Genomic DNA, 20,097 nt, shown 5'->3' with positions numbered 1-20,097 from the left:
GTGACCAGTCAGTGCACCCACAGTTACTCCTGAGATTTTTTAGGTTGTCGTTGCTACAGAGACCCATAGGAGAAGCCATAGACCCCTCTGGTGCTGCCTCTGCTAGTTTCTGACCACCCTGTGAGCCTGTTCAAAACACTGAACTAGCAGAAAATTAACTTGACAAGAAAAACTGGATCATTTTTATTCAGTTTGTGAACTGACTGAGGTTATAGAACAAGGAGGGGTGGGGGACAGAACAGTGTCCTTTGTTGACAGTACATTTCATCAATTCAAACATGGTGTTTAGCATGACCCAAGATGTCTGGAAATGAACAAAAGCAGGAACTGTGAAATGGCATTACTTTTAAGATTTTGTGCTTTAATGTCATCGAGTTTCTTAAGATAAATGAGGTTATGACTGCTCAGACGAGATCCCTCATTTCCCTTTCCTCTTGTCCCTTGAAAAGCCAAAACCAGTGTACCGATTTGTACCTGCACTCTGTGCTGAGCTTCCATTCAGTCAGAGAGGCAACGCATATGCAACAGTGAGCATTACTTTTAGAAGAAATATCAAGCCAGGGTCTTGACTCTTTAAATAGAATCGAACTATGTCTGGACCAAGGTCCTCAAACATATGTTAATCAAACTCAGGAAATGCTAATGAGATGAGAGTTTACAACAGAGGTACTGCTAACAGGTTGCTGTGGAACCAAGAGAGAAGTGTGTTATTTGTCATCTTCTCTGAACTCTTCTACATTTGCACAGAAGTTCCATGTGTTGGTTAGCATAAGCCCATGGGTAGTAATGAACTAAAAACTGGCAGTCTTTTCTCTGCCTGGACAGTGCAAAATAGTTTGCACTTTTGTATATCTATTAATTAGATTTTCTAGAAGTTTTCTTGCAGAAACTCAGAGCATGGCCCATATAAAAAAATGTTACTGAATAATTTGTGCAATCTGTATGTTATATAAGGATATAATAGATACAGGGACTTTGAACTTTCTTTTTGAAAAGCCACCACTGTAGTAGTTGGACTATTCATTCTCATGTTTTATTTCTCTTTCAGAAACAAGACAGAACAAGAAAAGAAAGATGGAAAGAAAAGAAAGATGGAAAGGAAAAAAAGAAGAAAGGAGAGGAGAGGAGAGGAGAGGAGAGGAGAGGAGAGGAGAGGAGAGGAGAGGAGAGGAGAGGAGAGGAGAGGAGAGGAGAGGAGAGGAGAGGAGAGGAGAGGAGAGGAGAGGAGAGGAGAGGAGAGGAGAGGAGAGGAGAGGAGAGGAGAGGAGAGGAGAGGAAGAAAAAAGAAAAGAAAAGAAAAGAAAAGAAAAGAAAAGAAAAGAAAAGAAAAGAAAAGAAAAGAAAAGAAAAGAAAAGAAAAGAAAAGAAAAGAAAAGAAAAGAAAAGAAAAGAAAAGAAAAGAAAAGAGAAAAGAGAAAAAAAATGAGAAGAGAAAAGAAGAAGGACAAACTCATTGGAGTACCAGAGGAAGCACATGGAAGATAATTACTTATGAACAATCCAAATGCTGCAACATTACCACAAGCCAAAGGAAGAAGGATATGAAATGCTGTGGGCAAATAAGGACAAATAAGAAGAAAGGTATGTGACCATTTACTGCTATGATAATTATTTCACTTTAAAAGACAGAAAATGATGGGGGTTTTGAACCAGAAATACAAATGATGCATTTTTCTATGATAGCCTGATGTCCTGCTAGCAAGTGTTTTCCAGTCAATCAATCAATCAATCAATCAATTAGTCAAAATATTTAACCACATAAAAATCTATTGGAACAAGTTTTATTTACAATGGTGACCTGGCCAAGAAAGCTCACAAACAGCAATATGTAACATCACTTACTGACATACAATCACTCTTGTATATTACTAGAAAGCTCCCAAACATATCACCAGGCATAAATCAATTATATAAAATACCACAAACATCAAATAAACCAATAAAAGAGGGAAGGTCATAACACCACCAGACATGTCATGAATAACCGCCACAAACATCAGCCAGTGATTCATCCACAGTATGAATAAAAACCAAAAGATATACAAGCAATTCCTGTTAGATCCTTTGTGTTCTGTTAAAAATGTGTTACTATCTTTTGATGTTGTCTATTTTGCAACATTACTTCTATTTATACTTCACTAAGGCCATCAATTCCTTTTAAGGTTTATGTTAATTAAAATTGGGGGAGCTGTTTTTTATATAAATGTGCATTATAACCTGGATGTTTTGCATAACAATTCATGGCACATATTTCCATGCTCACTTATAATTGCATTTAGTTATATAGCTCACAATATTATTATAACTTGGTCCACTAAAAGAAATTGGACATAGAACACAGTGGAGGGCATAGTTAGGTATCATTGTGTGTGTGTGTCCCCTCCAATCCTGCCCTGGATTATGAACGTAATTCAAAAGCCACTAAGATATGAAGAACATCACCTCCAGCTAGTCAGTATCTCTTAGAATCTGCACCAGTATTTGCATATTAGCAACAAAGAATGCATATAGAACCATCATTAAACTTGATCTTTAGACAGCTGAAAGCTGTATATCTGTAATGATTAAATGGGATAATTGCAATCAATCCATTTTCAGATGCTGGATCGTGGCTTTTTTGGTGTCTACGTCTGTATGTCTTGTTCCCAGAAGTCCATGCTAGATGTCAACCAACCCATTCCTCTGTACTTGCAACTGCAATATACATTCATATTTTTGCAAGGGCCACAGGAGTTTAACCTTCACAAATTCTGGTTTGTTTGCTAGTGTTTATCATGTGGTTTTCAGGTTGCATTCAAATCAGATGTCTCATCTATTTGAATGAAATTTTATTAAATAAATCATGTAGAATATGCTAAGTTCCACCCTCTGCTTCGTACTCCCAATTATTCAACATTAATATAATGTAAATAAGCATTACCCTCAAGCAAACTTGATAGAAAATACGACAGCATGTCTCATCAGATCCTCTTCTCAAAAGAAGCATCTATGAGCAACTCACAGCTTACAAGGTGGTGACGATATTGTCCACTGCTTATACTCCAGTAGTGTTCAGCTGGTGAGATATCAGCAAGAAAAAAGCATTTTACTGCTGAAAATGAGATTTGCATTTAAAACTCCTTAATAGCTAAACTAAATGTAATTCAATAGAAAAAGGGAGTGAAAACATTTGGTATATTTATACACATCCTCTTCCAGACATGAAGCTTATTCTGAAATTTGGAATAAATAGATCATGCAGAATTTAATCTAGATCCCCTGATTTTAAACTGATGATATTGGCAGAAAATCAGACTGCCATCATTTCAGATTAGTCTTTTTTTCTTCGTTGATAACACATGCACTTGGAAGCAAGTTCTGTACATTTAAAAAAAGAAAACATAATCCAACCCTTCTACGCATACATTTTTCAGATATAGACCCAGCTAGTATGTGCTAACACCAAGCAATTTGTTTTGCAGCATGTCACATAATTCTCTTTTTTTTACACCCAATATCTATGATTAAGAAATGTAATACATACTAGGAAAGTCTTAGATAATTTACACGATGCATTAAAGTGTTTTGCATGAGAATATAGTATGATGCAGACAGCAGAAGAATTATGTCTTTCATTAAAAGGTTTGCAACTCAGTGTGCTATGATATAACTATAGCAGTTTTTCTGTCTCAGTGAAGGTTTTTTATTTTAAACACTGCCTTGAAAACCAAAGGATGCATATGCAATAGCATTACTTTAGCTATATGTTTTAACTTAATATCACTTCTTAGTAATTACACACTGTCAGTTTACCTGCTGTCCCAGGGTTATGGGTGAACAGCCATGCTGTCACTGTTCTTCATCTCTCTGAATCTTGATGTAAGCAGTAAAATAAGATGGCATTTTTTCATTATTTAAGATTTTTAAAAAATCCCAGTTCAAAGCCTATTTGAAGCAGTGCATCAAGAGTGATATACATTAAGGTCAGGATTAAAAGAAAACCAATTACATAGAAGAAATATGATTTTTGTCACAGATCCTTTATGTGCAAATTAGGATGTGTATTTGCTGCCTAATTTAGAAAGCAGCAAAGGACAACTTACAGGGATGTAGAGTAGCCTTTGGAGGTTCATGAGGAATTAAATCAGGTAAGGGGAATGGTGCACTTCACAAGAAGGCTTGTGTTTGGGGTGAAATCCGGTCATTGCTCAGCATGGTGTGCGCTATCTGAAAAACCACGGGAGGTACAGACTGGCAGCTTGGCAGCTTCTCTGGCTTGGAGTAACCTCCAGATGTGGCAGTGTGTGCACAGGCTGTTCTGCATCCTATTCACACCTTCACTGCATTACTGACAGGGTAAAAGACAGAGCTCAAAGCTGATACAGCATTTTGATGCTGTCTAACTGTAAGAACGGTTCACAAGGCAGAAGAGGTTTCGACTCTTTGCTTTTCAGGGTCTGTTTCAGAGGCACTACAAACCATGCTTAGAGCCTCACAGATGTCTTTCTCCCATCCACTGAAGTAATGAACAGCCTGCTTTGACAGTTTCTACCTGTTTTCTCTTTCTTACATTGTCTTCTCATCACTTGACTGCTTCATTTTGTGTTCACTGATGCTTCATATTTTTCCACTAAATATTTGTTTGGAATATGCAGCTATGAAGCTGTTCTTTCTTTTAATGTCAAAAATCTGCTGCTATATTTTCAAGAAAAAAAAAAAAAAGATTGCACTCCTTTGTAAGGTCCAGACATGATAACCAGCATTTTATTGAGTCTTTATCTCAGCATGTAGATCAGCGCAATAGGTAGTTGTTTCACACTCTAATCCCTTTCATCTAGGTCTAAGCATCTGTTATACAACATCAGGGAGTTAGAGTGGAGAGACTTTTTTCCCCGCTCAGTACACTGTTACTATTTTTTTAGCTTGTGGTGCTTTAAACATAATATATGCTTGAGCTCCTGGTGCAGGTTAGAATGGTAATACCTATCTAAGAATGGTGACTATAAAACGCCGGAGATTGAGTTTCGCTTTATAATAGTTAATACCCTATTAGCTAAGTGGTAAAATAGACTGCAATATGTAGCACTCAAACATAGCTCCTCTGTTTTGCTCTTTCTGACTCATGTAACACACAGACTTAATAAATCCAAGGCTTTCTTCCCATAAGATATGATGTTAGAATGTGGGCTTTGCTGAAGTTTGTTGAGCTGTATTTAAAAACAAACAAAAAAATTTTGTTGTTTGGCTGTAGCTTACTTGTACTTTGGTGCAGAAGGATAATAATGTTTTGCTGTGAGTGCAAAGCTGCCAACACTGAGAACCTGTATATCCTCTCCAGACCTTGTTTATAAAGACAAGAAAACTCAGTATGGCTTGTCCTGCAGTGACACTTCCCCTCAAAAGACTTGTATTTCTTCTGTATCTGCCTCCCCACAGACTGTGGCAGGTTGGAGTCACAGTCCACAGGACTTGGGCAACAGCAGGTTCCCAGAGCAGAGACGAAAACCTCAGGGGATGCAGAGCTACAACTACCCCCATGCGGTACAGTGTGCTCAGACTACTGACAGCAATATGCAAGTTCTTGACTACTGCAGTGGCTGTTAAGGGTGTGGACATCTGGATGTCTTTTAATCTAATAGGGCGCTCGATTCAATGATACCATGCATCAAGACACCAAGAGTATAGTGCTACTTTTGTCTCTTCCTGCTGACTGAGCTGAATTCAGACCCCTGTGGTGAGGTCCATGGCCCTCACTTGCTGCCTAGTTAATAATATGCTGCATGAATTACAAACCATCTCCCAAATGCTCTGGGGATCTGAAAAAGTGAGAGTGACACTGACTCACCTTTTGAAAATGTGGTGCATTTAGCTAGGAATGAAAGCTGTCATTGTGGCCGTTGATGTGTCCTAGGTACACGGGGAACTCACAATGGCCTGTTGCTACTTTTTAAGGAATGGCCTTGTGGAAATGTATTTATTCATATCCAGTTAGCTCAGATGAATGATACATCTTCAATCTAGTCAATTCTCCTTCAGCTCAGACGTTTGGAGCAAGTAAGTCACAGCTGATTCTTCATCTGATGTAATACTCTCAAGATAAGCGCTCCAGAGCAGGACTATGGTAGAATGGGCCATCTCTGAAATCACTGATAAAAAAATTAGGAACTAAAATTAAAGTCAACCAAAGGGAAACTCCCTGTGGATCTTCCTGGGTTCATCCCTGCCACACAGTGTCTTAGTGATGCCATGTGTCTTGCTCTAAAGCAAACTTGTATGTGGTCAATAACTCTTACATGCTGTGACTTTCAACACTGAAGATTGCTCACAGCAAAGGTCACTGGTAGCTGAATTCTGAATGTGTGAAGTCCTGCTTCACACTATCAGTATCCACTCCACTATCCACAGTATCACTAACCACTCCTTCTCTCTCTTGCCAAAGTTAACCATCTAAAATAAGCAGCCAAATTCACTGGAAATTTTAATATCAATCTACCTTAAGTCAACAGCTGTGAAATAGAGGTACGAGTGGTAACCTACCTCAAAGAGACAGTAGGAGGATAAATACTTCAGAGCAAGTAAGTGAACCACAGGCATTCACCTGATAAAATTAGGACTTCTGTCTTCAGAACATGCCTTGAATAGTGCATGGGAAATAGTTCATGGGACCATACACTGGCAGTAAGGGAAAAACTGATTATTCAAGGGCTTCTTATTTCGTGGTCACTGCTCATCCTGTATAGTCAGTATTACTCCATCCTGGAACTTGAGAAAAATGTTGTGGTACCTATGACAAAAACAGCATGCAGTCATGTAACTAAAAGCTTTGGTTAAGTGCATACATGCAGAAGGTTTGAATTAGTTTTCTACAGACTTCCACTATTCTAGTGTTTCTTAATGTTGGCATCCCTGGTTTTGTAACCTTATTAATGTTCTTTCGGAATAGTTGTAGTGCAAAATTATAGAAAGTACTAAACTGAGAGAAAAAGTTCTATCAAATTTTCAGACCAAATTTATATGTTGGTATTTACCATCTGGGGCAATAAGGATAGGGTCAAATAAAAACAGTTGTCAAAGCAGATATCTAAATGAGTATGAAAAAAAAATCTTTGTCGATTTTCTTTATATCAGAGAGTCTTGCATATATGATTAGGAAATTTTTTATAGTTTTTCTTTGTTTATACTGACACACAGGACTTCTAGTGACCTGTCTTCTGTACTCTGACATGACAAAAATTCAGAAATGATATGAGGATGGGAACAACCCAAAGGATATCTCAGGGTTGCTAGCCTGCATTCTAAGGGCACAAAATATGACATTTCTCTCTCTCCAAAACATCTTGTCCTTGTATAGAGACTTTCATCTTTAAGAGATGCTGTTTATCCACAAATAGTCATCTTCCAAAAGAATCTGTATGTGTTGTTCTGACACAATATAGATATACCCTGAAACACCTGCCCTGTGAAAAAATTGTAATGAACTGGCACTTCATTTGAAAAAATGTAATGAAGTGCCACTCAGATTACAGCAGGAGAAGACTAAGATCTTCTGTGTGTACAATCAATGAAAAGCTGTTCACATCCTCAAGAAAATATTCCATACAATTAAAATATGAAATATCAGATATTTCCTTTCTTATCCCAGTTAATAGAAAGCACATATAATACAATGTATGCAGATACCACTGAATGTAGAGGCCTGTTACCTCTGCCTAGTGCCAGCAACACCCGCACAGTTCAATTGATATTGCAAGTGGTTTTCTCCTTAAAGCTGCAGACCATTATGAAATGTCAGGCTTCCTGCTGGTGCTCTAAGATGGGAACCAGTTGCAGAGGATGGAGCATGTAATATAGCTAGCCCTGCTTGCAGCAGCACTACCAGAAGTGTTTGCTTCTATTTACTGAGCAGTAGTCACTAAGTTCACTTCAACTCTGATTCAGCATTTCACTGATAACTGGGTTTAAGATCAAGTGAAAAGAGACAGCTTCTCTAAGATTTACAAGTTAATATGTTAGTTAAATGAATATGTGCAATGATATTCTAATTTAAAATAATGTAACCCAATGTTAATTCAAGTTTTTTGTGTTGCATATTCTCATTTAGCCAGTGCAGAGATGCCATTGTCACTGTGTGGCAAATAGGTGCTCAGTATAGTTTTGCTCTGTATTTCTCTTCATTCTTAGGAAGCTTCTACACACGAAGAAGTGCAGAACAGGTTTTTAGTTCGCTTTTGTATTTAGAATTTACATACTATTTTGAGCTGTAAATTATAGAAACATCGTACAGTATCAAATTATTAGATACACTTAATTCCACAACCTCCAGTAATCTTAGTTCATATAAATGGCAAAACTATTTTTAAGTGTCAGAGAAAATTATATACTGTCTCAAAAACTGAACATTATGTCTTCAAGCAGTAGTTAGCAAGAGCACTAAAGGACATGGGAAACTCTGTTCTTTCATTATATGAACACCTGTAGAAAATAATTTGCCATACCTCCTGATATCATGACAGTAGAAAGAAAAGGGTTTGCTTCTGACAGTTAGCAATGTCTCTTGTCCTGAGTTCTGTGCTCTGAGGTCTTGAAGGTTTTTAAGGTCTCTTAATGTACTTGGCTAGTTTGAAAATTTGAACAGAAAAGATCGATAATATAATAGTTCTACTCCTCAGCTTTGAAGCTTGTATTAATACATGAATTTGTACGCCCAGGAAGACTCTCCTAGGAACTGCCTTATATTCCCAAGGAACTAAAAATATATTGTTAGAATTTGGTCCCCTGTTTACACGTAGGCCATTTTTGTAATCTCAGGAATGAATAAACTGCCCTTTACAAATGCAAATAATTCTTGGAACAATACTTATTGTTAAGATTCAAATGAACATAAACAAGGCAGAGACATACTATTTTATGTTATTGTTTTTTTTTTCCAATGATATTACAGGGTACTGAATGTTGCTGTGTGATCATGCATAAACATGACTCAAAGCCAATGGGAGTCTTTGACATCAATAACCTGATGATGTTAATTGCTTTAGCAGAAATTAAGTGCTTTGTTAAAGACTTGTCTTAAAAAATTTAATCCTTACTTTCAGAATATGTTGTTGATGTTTCCAAAACTATCCATTTTACCATTTGAACTTAGAAGGTGTTAAAGCAACACAAAGTATTTGAGTCTTGCAACAGGGGTTTTGTCTTAGAACCACAAGCTCAAGTTAACAACTTCTGGAAACTAAGGAAAATGCGTTTCTAATAACTACCCTGCTAGTTCCTTTGTAAATAAACGCTCCTGTTGGCTGAGGAATATGCTCTTAGACTACTGAGATTGAAGGTACATTTTTTTGTATTACTGCAGAAATAAAATTCCAGAATTAAAGTCTTGCATCCACTAAAGTGGACAGCAAAATTCCCATAAAGTTCAACAGAATCAAGGATTTATCCAGATATTTAATCTCCAAATGGTTTAACTGTAGTCTCTGACACCATCTACAGACATGAAAAGTACCTCAGAGTGTGATCCTTACTTTTTTGACAATACTTAAAACTTTATGCAAAACATACTGATCATAATTGAAATATGTTCTTTCATAAATTGATTTTACCCCACTACCACTTTCAACAGCAATGTACAGTCCCATTACTAAATGAACAATCTCTAGGCACCTTGTAATAAATTTTATACATTTCTAATCTTTTAACATTTATGGCACTGCCATCTTTAATTTTGAGAAAAATAAGGTTTGCCCATATTTTAAAACAACATGGCTAATTTACTAAATGTGTAGAATGAGCAATGTTTATTGTCAAGATATAAATTTACTTAAACAAGGGAAGATCTTGAAAGACTCTATGTTAGCATCTTTTTTTTTCCCAGTAATACTGGGGGTACTGAATGTAGTTATGTGATCCTGCATAAATATGATCCTTCTGAAAGACCCTGCTGGCATTAGAAGCCATCTTTATTAGTGAAATTATAGAAACTTGGATGGCCAACAGTATCAAGAAATAATTGCAACTTTATCAGGCTGTTCTCAAGTTAGTACTGTCACTGCCTGAATCTGGTGATAAATTGCATTGATCATGTAGGTTACAGAACCCCTATCAGTATCAAAGGAAAGACATTATAGTTTGACAGTGGTGTCTCCATTGTCAACTTCTGGAAGTATTGTACTACACTACATTGAATGGCTCATTTAATAACTGTTTATAAATCAAACAAGCAGAAAAATAATTCTTAGCAACGTAAAATGCTTGGGAAAATTAAGACACTTCAAATTAGGTAGAAGTTTGAACTCTGGATATTGCAATAACATTGGCCAGTGTTATTGCAAATAATGAAGTGGTGAATGTGCACTCTAGAAGGCAACATTAGGCTCAATTTTTTTAGGAACACCGGTTTGTATGGGAGGGTAGCATGCCATATATCTCATGGTTGGTTAAGAGGAGTTATAGAGGAGTTTCCACAAGCTATGTGGAAACTGTGGCTTCAAAACTGTCGGTTTTTCATATTATAGCAAGATTCTGATCCTTCATTCACTTCTTAGCTGGGAGTGTTTGAGGATTGCTGTAAAGCTCTGAGATTGAACCCGCAGTTCTAATATTTAATTTTAATGGTATAACAGCAGGTTGTCACACTGGATGGTGCTATATACAGGTAAAATGTTATGTGGGGGTACCTTATTAATTTTAAACCAAAAGTAGAATTCACAGTAAAGTCCAATCTACCCCATGGGCCAGACAGGTAAGGTTCTTAAGCCTCAAGGAAATCTTTTGTCACCCTTTCTGGCTTGAACAGCTAGCCAAAACTTTTATTTTTAAAAGTTATTCTTAGGAGGAAAATTAATGATCAAATCAGAAATTTCAATTTAGAAACTTCTACTTTCTTAATGTGAAAATATAGTTTTTAAGAACGCGGTGAAAAAAAAAAGTTTTCGTTTAAAAGTAGCATGAAGTGAGCATAGGTATCGCCATTAGTCTTGCAACAGTTTTTTCTTCTGCACTTGGTACCGGCACATACAGAATAGACTGTTATGCACCCCAGTCCGTGAGCAGAAATTGACTCTTTATAGGGAAAAATCTGATATCCAGTTCCTTGTGCTTCTTCTGCCTAATAAACAGGAACATTTTGCATATTAATACCGCTTCCCTCCACTGCCTTTTTTAATTGATTCTGCTTTGAGTCTGAAGAAATGTGTGTCTTGGTCCTTGGCCCCATCTTAGCTAGCTTCAACGAGGAGAGCTAGGAATTCGAAATAAAGTGTCTCATAGATTATGTCTGCTAACAAATTTCCACTAATTGACATCAAACTGGTTAATTTCCATATAATAAGTGTTGATTGATTCAAGGGCTTGACTCAACTGGCCAAGACTGTCCTTACAATGATCACTTATGGGCTACCTTTTTGGAACACAGTGGAATATTTAAGGTCTTGCCAAATTTCAAGGATGCTGGGAGTTGGAACAATGTTTTTAATCTTGGCTACTAATTATGTGGCAAAGGTATAAACTGGGCTTTGCAAATCATTATTTCCATTAGAAAGGTGTTGGAAGCAATTCCACTGAGGGCTTCCCTCCTATTTATGCAGCTGTTATTCCCATGGGAGGAGGCCATTGCAGTCCTGGCTGAAACATGGGCTTCTGTTCTGTTTCCACAGCACTTGGAAGAAAAACAAAACAGGACTAATGAAAAACACACACGGGAAATGCTTTATTATTTCATCATCCTCACCTACTGAGATCTGGCACCACTCTGTGTTTAGGAAGAACTTCTCCCGCCCTCTCTCTCTCGCGCACGGTGTGGTTGTATGAGACTGACACTCTGTCATTTCCTGTCAGATCATTTCAGAGGAATTTGCTCTTATTTCCTCCCAGCCTCATCCCCTCCTCCCGGCCTCAGCCTTGGCTGCGTGCCCCGGCAGCCATGCTGTGTTTACTTAACCGCATGGAGCGTTGGGCTGCCTGGGCTGGAACCGCCGGGCAACGCGCACGCACACACACCGTGAGTGAGCTCGCGGGACTTCGCGTTCACACTCAGGAAACAGACAGCAATTCTTTTGTGAAAGAGGCGTGCAGGGTCCAAAGCCAAACCTTATGCAGGGTCTTTGTAGATTGGGGGTATGAGAGTTCTGAACTTTTTCACTAGATGTGGACAAAAATAATGGATTTTCTTTTTTGGCGCACAAGTCTCTAAGTAAATTTCCCTTGGAAGATGCATTTTTGATCATTTTGCTTGTTCAGATTAAAGTATATTCTGAATTTATCTATGTATCATGGAATTCATAGTATGTGACAACTGGTTAATTCAACATTCAAACAATGTGTTAGGGCTGGCCAAACGTCTGGCTCCAATGTATGTACCTACAGCACTGCATATATCCATGGTTACTGCTACTATTTTCTTGCTTTGGCATACCTGTAACAGACTGGATAGATTTGTTAAAATGCCCATGCCTTATAAATGGTGTAAAACTATTTTAGCACCCAACAATGGTGTGAAAACAAACCATGCAGAAACAGGACATTTATACCTGAATGATGTGTGAGCTTTTCAGTGGGTAAAGTGGTCACAGTTCATTGTTTAACAAGAAAAAAAAAAAAAAAAAAAAAAGAAAAGTAGTCTTAAGTCACTAATAAACTCCACACCAAGATTTATGGCAATGGAGAAAAAGAACTAAGTAAACTATCTGACTGAGAAGTCATTTCTTCCTTCCTTGGCAACACAGAATTTGTTTAAATGCTGTTAGGAGAAGGCTAATTAAAATAATTTGGCCAGAAGTCTGGGAGATCGCTAAGTCCAACACCAGCTCATGCTCTTGATCTGGAATGACAACTTGTTCCAAATATAAACGAGAAGTTTCTTACTGATTCAGAAAATTAGAAGTCAGAGAGAGAAATACCTCCTGCTGACATAGTTATAACAAGAATCATTATTTTGAGTAGCAGTCATAAAATAAATGATAGTTGACATTTTATGACAACATTTAAGTTTTATTTAATATTATTGCTGATATTTATTTAATTTAAAGCTAATGGGCTATCTGCCAAGCTAAAGCAAGAATGAATAGCTTTCATGCCGCTTATGATAGACTTTTCTTGTTCAAAATACTGTCAAGAGTTTAGAGCAAAATCATTCATTCACAGTATGTATAAGAGATTCTTTACTTTTGTTAGCTGGAATTAAGGTTTAATCCATGTCCTCTCGTAATCCAGTACAATATCAGGCAAACAATTGCAGTTTTTCATTTTATGATTCATATTATTTTGCTTCCTCAGTTCCATTGTACATTTAATACAGAGAAATAATCGAGGCAAACAGGAAAATAGCAATATTTATTCCATTTACTGAATATCCACAATATTGAGCCTTAAAATCCACTGTCAACACAACCTTTAGACTTTTCCAGTTTCTAAATTTATGAAATGGGAGTTAGAGAAAGCCTCAATTACTAAGCTAAAATTAACTCATAGTATTAGAAAGTTTGCCTATATGTCTTGAAGTCTGCTATTAATTTTGCAAAGCAGCTGTGTCAGGTAGGCAAAGGTCTTTCTACAGTAAACCAAATAAGATACTTTGTTTTTCCTGAGTAATGGTGGCAGAAGTATAAGCACATTTTCTATATTTTTTCCAATTTGAGTCATGTTTTTGTTACGTCAGAGGTACTCTCATGTACAGTTGTTAGTTTGTTTTCAGGGCTATTACTAAATACTTTAAGCTTTCTTGACCTTCTTTATATTCCTATATTTCTAGGTCCTTCGTAGTGATCACTGACCAAAACAATAAGTAATCTCAGTGGAGATATTTCAAACCAAAAAGTACATTTAGTGTTGTTTAGCCCTGGTTTCGTTTGTTTGTTTGTTTCTTTTTGTGTGTTGTTTTTTTCTTTTTATTGTTGTTTGGTGCTTTGGTTTTTGTTGTTTTGGTTTTTTAAGAGAAAACCTGAGGGGTGCAAGAGTAGCTTGAATAGTGCCAGTGGAAACAAGGTACAACTGGAGACAGAAATAGCTGCTGGGATGACCAGGACCAACATACCCATGTAGATGAGGTCCCACATACTCTCAGAACAATTTTGTCTGAATAAACTGGGCTTATGCACTTCAGCATTGCTAAGGAAGATACTTAAAAGCAGATTTCTGTAAGCCTTAAGGAAATATAGGTAAAGTAGTACAGAATATGGAGCACAAAGCCCAATTAATGAGATCAATTGGACCACAGAAGGAAAAGCTGCCTATGCTGCTACCAAAGCACTTGCAGAGACAGTGTTCTTTCCAGAGGAATGCAAATGCACCTAAAACTTTCTGTCCGACCCTTCTGGAGAATGATAGGACATATCATCACTTAATGGTGAGTTTAATCAAGGTATGGCATTTTTGCAAGCAAAATTTCTGGATGATCACAAGGCAGTATTTGTATTTGAGGATTCTGCAAATGTCACCTCACACTTTGGAGAGAGGGTCTCTGGAGTGAGGAGGCCCAGTGAAGATGGTGTGTTACCAAAAAGCAGGGGGACGAGTGAACCATGCTCTAAGTCAGGAGAGATGCAGCTGTCTAATCCTCTTCAGATGAGTGTTCAGAATATTTTGCCAAAACAGAATATCAGAATTTGAATTATTTCTTTTTATTTGTAAGTGCTGATAGTGTGCTAAGTAACACAAAAGAGAGAGACCCTGTTTTGAGAGGCTTCCAAAATAAATATCATCGTTTGGGTTTTGGTTTTTTTTTATTCCGGAGTTTGGCCCAATGCCCGTTAGTAGCCAAACTGTGATACAGTCCTAGACATAATGACATACTGTGCTCATTTTCCTCTGAGAAACATGACTGATGATAATGCTTATGAAGAATTTCAGGTCTATTACATGGGGACACATATGTGCACAGACTGCAAGGCCATGTGTCATTTGGGAAACAAGCACATATTCAGTATTTTTCAATGTTGAGGCACTTCCATTTATGACCTGACTTTTGCTGGTAATATTTGCATGTTTACACTCACCAGGAACTAATTAGGAATGCTAGATAAAACCGTGATCCCATTGGAGTTAAGAGCAATTTTCCTTTTGAATTAAAAATTCACAGTACCTCCATTTTACTACATAAAGAGCAGTCAGCTTTTTATTCTGCTTTTGTGCTGTCTATGTCCAAAACCTACAGTAGGTAATTCTCTTCTGCCAACGCATTAAAAATAAGCACCAAAAGAAATCTTATCATAACTGTTATATGACCTAAAACTTCACATTATTTCTTGATCTGACTTTTTGAGTTGCAACTGAACTTTTCAATTAAAAAATTAAATCAGAATTTTACTGAGAAAAAAAAAATTTAAAAGTCCTTCTTGTTTTATCTAATAATTTGGTGTTTTAAATCTAATAGCACAGAAATCAACAGAATTAAATCATTGTGGGTAACAGAGTATGAGAATCCAGATACAAGTATTTACAGGAAAGGCAGTTACATACTTATCTTTATGTGATATGGTAAACTCCTATTAGCTTACCCAGTAAAATTTTTAGCATACACATAAGCAGGTATGTTTCATCCATGCCTTTAACAGGAAAAAGTAGTGGATACTTTTAATGTGTTTTAATTTGTCAGATTTGAATAGGGTCTTGTTTTTGTGAAATCTGGCTTGAATTCAAGTTAAAACATTGTTTGCTTTCTTTTTTTTTTTGTCTTCCTGCCTGTAACTATTCCTTTGCAGTGTGAAAATACCACAGCCTATGGTTGATGTCTTCATTACAGTGGAATGCTTTTAAACTTAATGAAGAGTTGTGATAAATCAGTGAACTTCATTCTGCTTTCTATCATCAACACATACATACTTTCTTAGGTATTAATCCCTTCAGAGATTATTAGAAGTCAATAAGAGGTGTTAAGAATAATTACTATTAACTTTGAAAAGGATTATACCTCGGATCATAGCTGGTAGCTATCTTGTCTCCAATGAAATCGTATTTGTACATTATCCATTTGTGAATTCCTCAGAAGAAAAAAAAATAATTACATAGTTTATGGCATTTAGCCACAGCCGTGCTTTAGGATGCTGAAGTTAAGCATGTGTGTTTTGTGCAGAACTGGGCCCTTAGCTGGATGACCTGTTCAAACAAGGACTTTCTGTCATCCTGTGTTTGCTGGCACCTACTACAAAGCACTCAGGTACTGCAGGACTCTATAATGATCATAAAAATATTATGTTGATTCATATTTTTCTGATGCTACTTAGTTGGCTAAAACACTGGAAGGGTAGGGCTTTTTTCCCCTTTGATTGATGGTTCAAAACTTTTTACCCAAACTCCAGTGTCTGTCAGGGCCAGGAGGGCACTGGTGGACCTGTCTGTCACTGCCCAACCCATAGCCCAGCACCCCCTGTCAGCCTTCCAGGGCCGGCAGCCCCCGCCCCAGCACTGCTGCAGCAGGGCCAGTCTCCAGCTCGTCTTGTCAGGCACAGAAAATAGGCACAAATAGTTTAAACCCAAACCCTGGTGTTCACTTCCCTGAACTCAGAGAGTTTTTGATTAAAATCATATTCTTTCGTCCCTCTCTCTAAGGTTGTCCAAAAGCAAATCAAGTGGCTCTGTGTTTTCTTAGCTGCAGCCTTTGCAAAGACCGAAAGCTGGATCTGCCAGGAGCAGGGAACTGGGCAAGTGATTCTGCAGCTAGCGTTAGCTCCTGAATTTGCAGGTTTTATATTCTTGAAAAGGCTTTGGGCATTTTCTGGGCAAACATACAAGTCAGTTCCTTTACTATTTGAGTTTGGTCATCCCTTTTGTTTTTTTCTACCAACGTAGTTAAATCCTAATTAAACGTACTGTACCTGAAACATGCCTTTTTAAATACTGAGAGCTATAGGTAGGGCAGGTTCTTATATTTTGCTTCAGGTTTTGCTTCTTAAAGATAACAAGGAAACTAATAAAGGAGTGAGATATTTGTGAAAGCAATACAAAAAGCCAATGAGAGAGTATTCATCATAACTGAGAATTTTTTACAATACATTTACTTATAGGGTTGTCCCTAACCAAGGTTACTAGCTTGTTAAACAGGTTACTATGGCAACAATGAAACAGGGTTTCACAGATTTCTCAATTGCCCTTCTCAGTTAGGCTTTATTATATTTGTTTTTGAAAAATAAACTCTACAGTGTCTACAAATAAACAAGTCTTTCTTTGTGTGCAATAGGTATTTAAGATTGTAAATAACTTCTTGATGTCTTATGTGTTAGAAGTCCATTTAATGGTTTATGTTCCATGAGGCTACAACATATTTTATGAGATTTTTTTGGTCTAGAAACAAGTTTAATGCCACCTTTATTGGCAGCAAATTGTTAGCGTTCAGTTTTTCTCTCTTTAGGCCCTGAGTAATAAATATGTAGCAGAAAGACACCTGACTGATAGGCAGCATAAGACAGAAAGTACCTTAATAAAGCTTGGATTAAAACTATTTTTTAAAGAATAATAAAATCTTAAAAGAGCTGTCTATAAAAAAATTGTTTCATGTATATTATAAACATCTGCCTGAGGATGACACTGGAGTGATGTCCACAGGACACATTCCACTCATGAAATGGGACGACTCTCAGCAGATTCTGCAGGAGTTCAGCTCTCATGTCCAGACACTGCTGTCCTTGCTTCACTGGAGGCAGATGCTTTTGAGATTCAGATCAGATTGAGGCCTAAATCAGTAACTTTGTGCTTTGGCTCTCGGGTGCTGACCTTAGAATTTACATTAACTGGACACAACTCTTCTTAGCTCTACTGATTAAGAAGAAATACTCAGAATATTAATTTGAAGTAACAAATATAGTTTGCTTAAGTGTTGAGACAGCCTCTACTGCAAGCCATTGTTCATCATGGTATTCTCAGTCTGAGCAGACTTTGCCCCATTTTTATGGAAAGAAAACGCAGGCTGTATGGCATACAGGACTGGCGTTTCCTCGGTGTGCTTTGGAGGCAGTTTGTGAAATTAAATTTTTAGTCTAGCACTGTTCCCTACAATGGTTCTGGACATGGCATCAGGACAGTCAAGCAGTGGAGCAGGTGGGCCAGATGTTTTGTAGACTCCCTCCATAGAGATTTCAAAACCAGACCAGATATGGCCCGGAGTAACTTGGTCTGGCCTCAGAACTGATCCTACTTTGAGCAGAAGGTTGCACTAGAGGCCTCCTGAGGTCCCTTTCAGTCCTTCATTATCCTAAGATACTATGTTTCTGGAGGAAACTCTCCTAAACTGGACATAAGCAGGATATCAAGCTACAGGTTTGCCAAGGAGGCTATTCAGATACCTGTTTCACTCACTTTTCCCCTACTCTGATGTTGAATGTCCTCTAAAAGATGGTTATACCTTTGAGTGTAACAAGAGCAGGTCACTCCTTTCTGTGCTTTTGAGTACTGTTCCAGAAATGAAGTACTGCATGAAGTCCTTTGAGATGTGAAAAACAGCAGTATGTTGGATTAGACAGACGTTTCAGGTTTTTTCCTCAGACATGGGTGTGCCTTGTAGTTGTAAATGGCAGCTGAGAAAGGTTGCTGAATTACTAATAGATCGGATCTGCACTACGTCGGTTTTGGAACTTCAGTGGGTTAATGTTACTTTAATGATGACTGTGAGGCATGTCATCTGCCCTGTACAGCACAGTGGAATTGAGAGCACTTTTTCATATAAGCAAATATTAGTCAAAAACTTTCCCCTGATAGTCTTAGCTTTGATATACTTACCTACTCATCTTTCTTTTGTACATGTACAATCTAATACGTAGACTAAAAGATTTCCAGTTGTCTCTGCTATTAATATATGGCATCTGTTTGTTATGTTTTGCCTTGAGTTTAATCAGTTTTCTCTGAAATACATCCAAGGCAGATAGTTAACATCTAAGTTCATTTTGGGATTAGGAGGTTTATACTTTATCTATGCTAACTTAGAGATATGCTGGTTACCTACCAGTTTTACCATTAGAACTTGACTCACTGTGGGCACTGAATGAGATCAGCTGCACTGGTTCACTGCCCAACAGTTTTCACATTGAAATACATAACTTGCTTGTTCATAAAAGAGATGAGAGAACAATCTGCTGGCTTTGTGTGAATTCACCATCAATTAATATTGAAACTTGGGACTCTGCCACTAGCTTGCTATTTATTTTTGTACAAAGACAGCTGTATATCTAACTCCTGACTATACTGAACAATTGCATTATTGTAATGCTTAAATTGCTCCTAGAGGCCTATTTTAGCTTGATAAAAATTACAAATTAATAAAGTAAACTGTGTTTCAATATCCAGCATGTTACTACTGCTAATAATTTAGGAGTTGATTTCCTTTGCCTATTTTAGTAATGTATTTATAGTATACAAGGAATATAGAGAGGTTTAATTACTTTTTATTTCCAGTGCTTACAGAAATTAAAATTCTGCACTGGACAAAATTCAGTTCTCGGAACAGGAAATAACTGAAGACTTACCCTTAGTGGTGTCTGCAGAGACAGGTTTTGAGCTTACTGTGATGCTGCTGTTTTCTTGTATTAAGTCTTTTAAGAATTAAACTGAACAAAATTAAGTATTAGCTAATCCTTCAGGATGTCTAACAATCTAAGCAGTTTTTTGAGGAGTACAGATAAGCAGGAATACTTTAAAAATTTATTAGGTGTAGACACTCTTTCAGACAGACGCAAAAAAGACAGAACTGAAAAAGAAACAGCCAATTTGTCAAAACTAGCCTTGTTTGAAATATATGCAACACAAACTTCAGAAACTTCTTGTGTTAGAGAATAAGTGCTGAAAAGAAAAGGTTAGCTCTTATCACAGACATCATTTAAACCCATCTTTTATAGTGCCATAGGTACACACGTTACACACTTTACAGGGTTATAAATAGTCAAGGTACTTACCCTGGTGGGTTTACAACCCACAACCATGTGCTTAAGTGCTTTGATGGATCAGGCCCTTAACAAGAACAAACTCACAGTGAGATGAGGCAAGAATGATATTGGGGGAGAACTGAAGTGAGGTCATTGAACAGGAAGCAATGACTTTGTATATATACCCCGAGTGAGAGAGGATCTCTGCCCCAGGGGCCCACATCTGGAGGACAGTCCTGCAGAGAACTGGTCTACTCCAGGCACTCCAGACACGTCT

At 37.4% G+C, this 20,097-nt stretch overlaps 1 long non-coding RNA gene across 1 annotated transcript in view; it reads left to right on the top strand.

Annotated features, from left to right (window-relative positions):
* The first annotated feature begins 1,402 nt into the window (after positions 1-1,402).
* LOC139828433 (uncharacterized) overlaps positions 1,403-20,097 on the top strand; it is a 186,610-nt gene continuing 167,915 nt past the window's right edge. Inside the window, exon 1 of the long non-coding RNA XR_011740005.1 lies at positions 1,403-1,581. This is a non-coding gene — a long non-coding RNA (uncharacterized lncRNA). The remainder of the gene's footprint in view (positions 1,582-20,097) is intronic.

Source organism: Patagioenas fasciata, chromosome 7 (assembly GCF_037038585.1).
Source record: "Patagioenas fasciata isolate bPatFas1 chromosome 7, bPatFas1.hap1, whole genome shotgun sequence".
In the NCBI taxonomy this organism is placed as follows: domain Eukaryota; kingdom Metazoa; phylum Chordata; class Aves; order Columbiformes; family Columbidae; genus Patagioenas; species Patagioenas fasciata.
The sequence above is the reverse complement of the archived record's forward strand: the minus strand, read 5'-3'. Positions and strand labels throughout refer to the sequence as shown.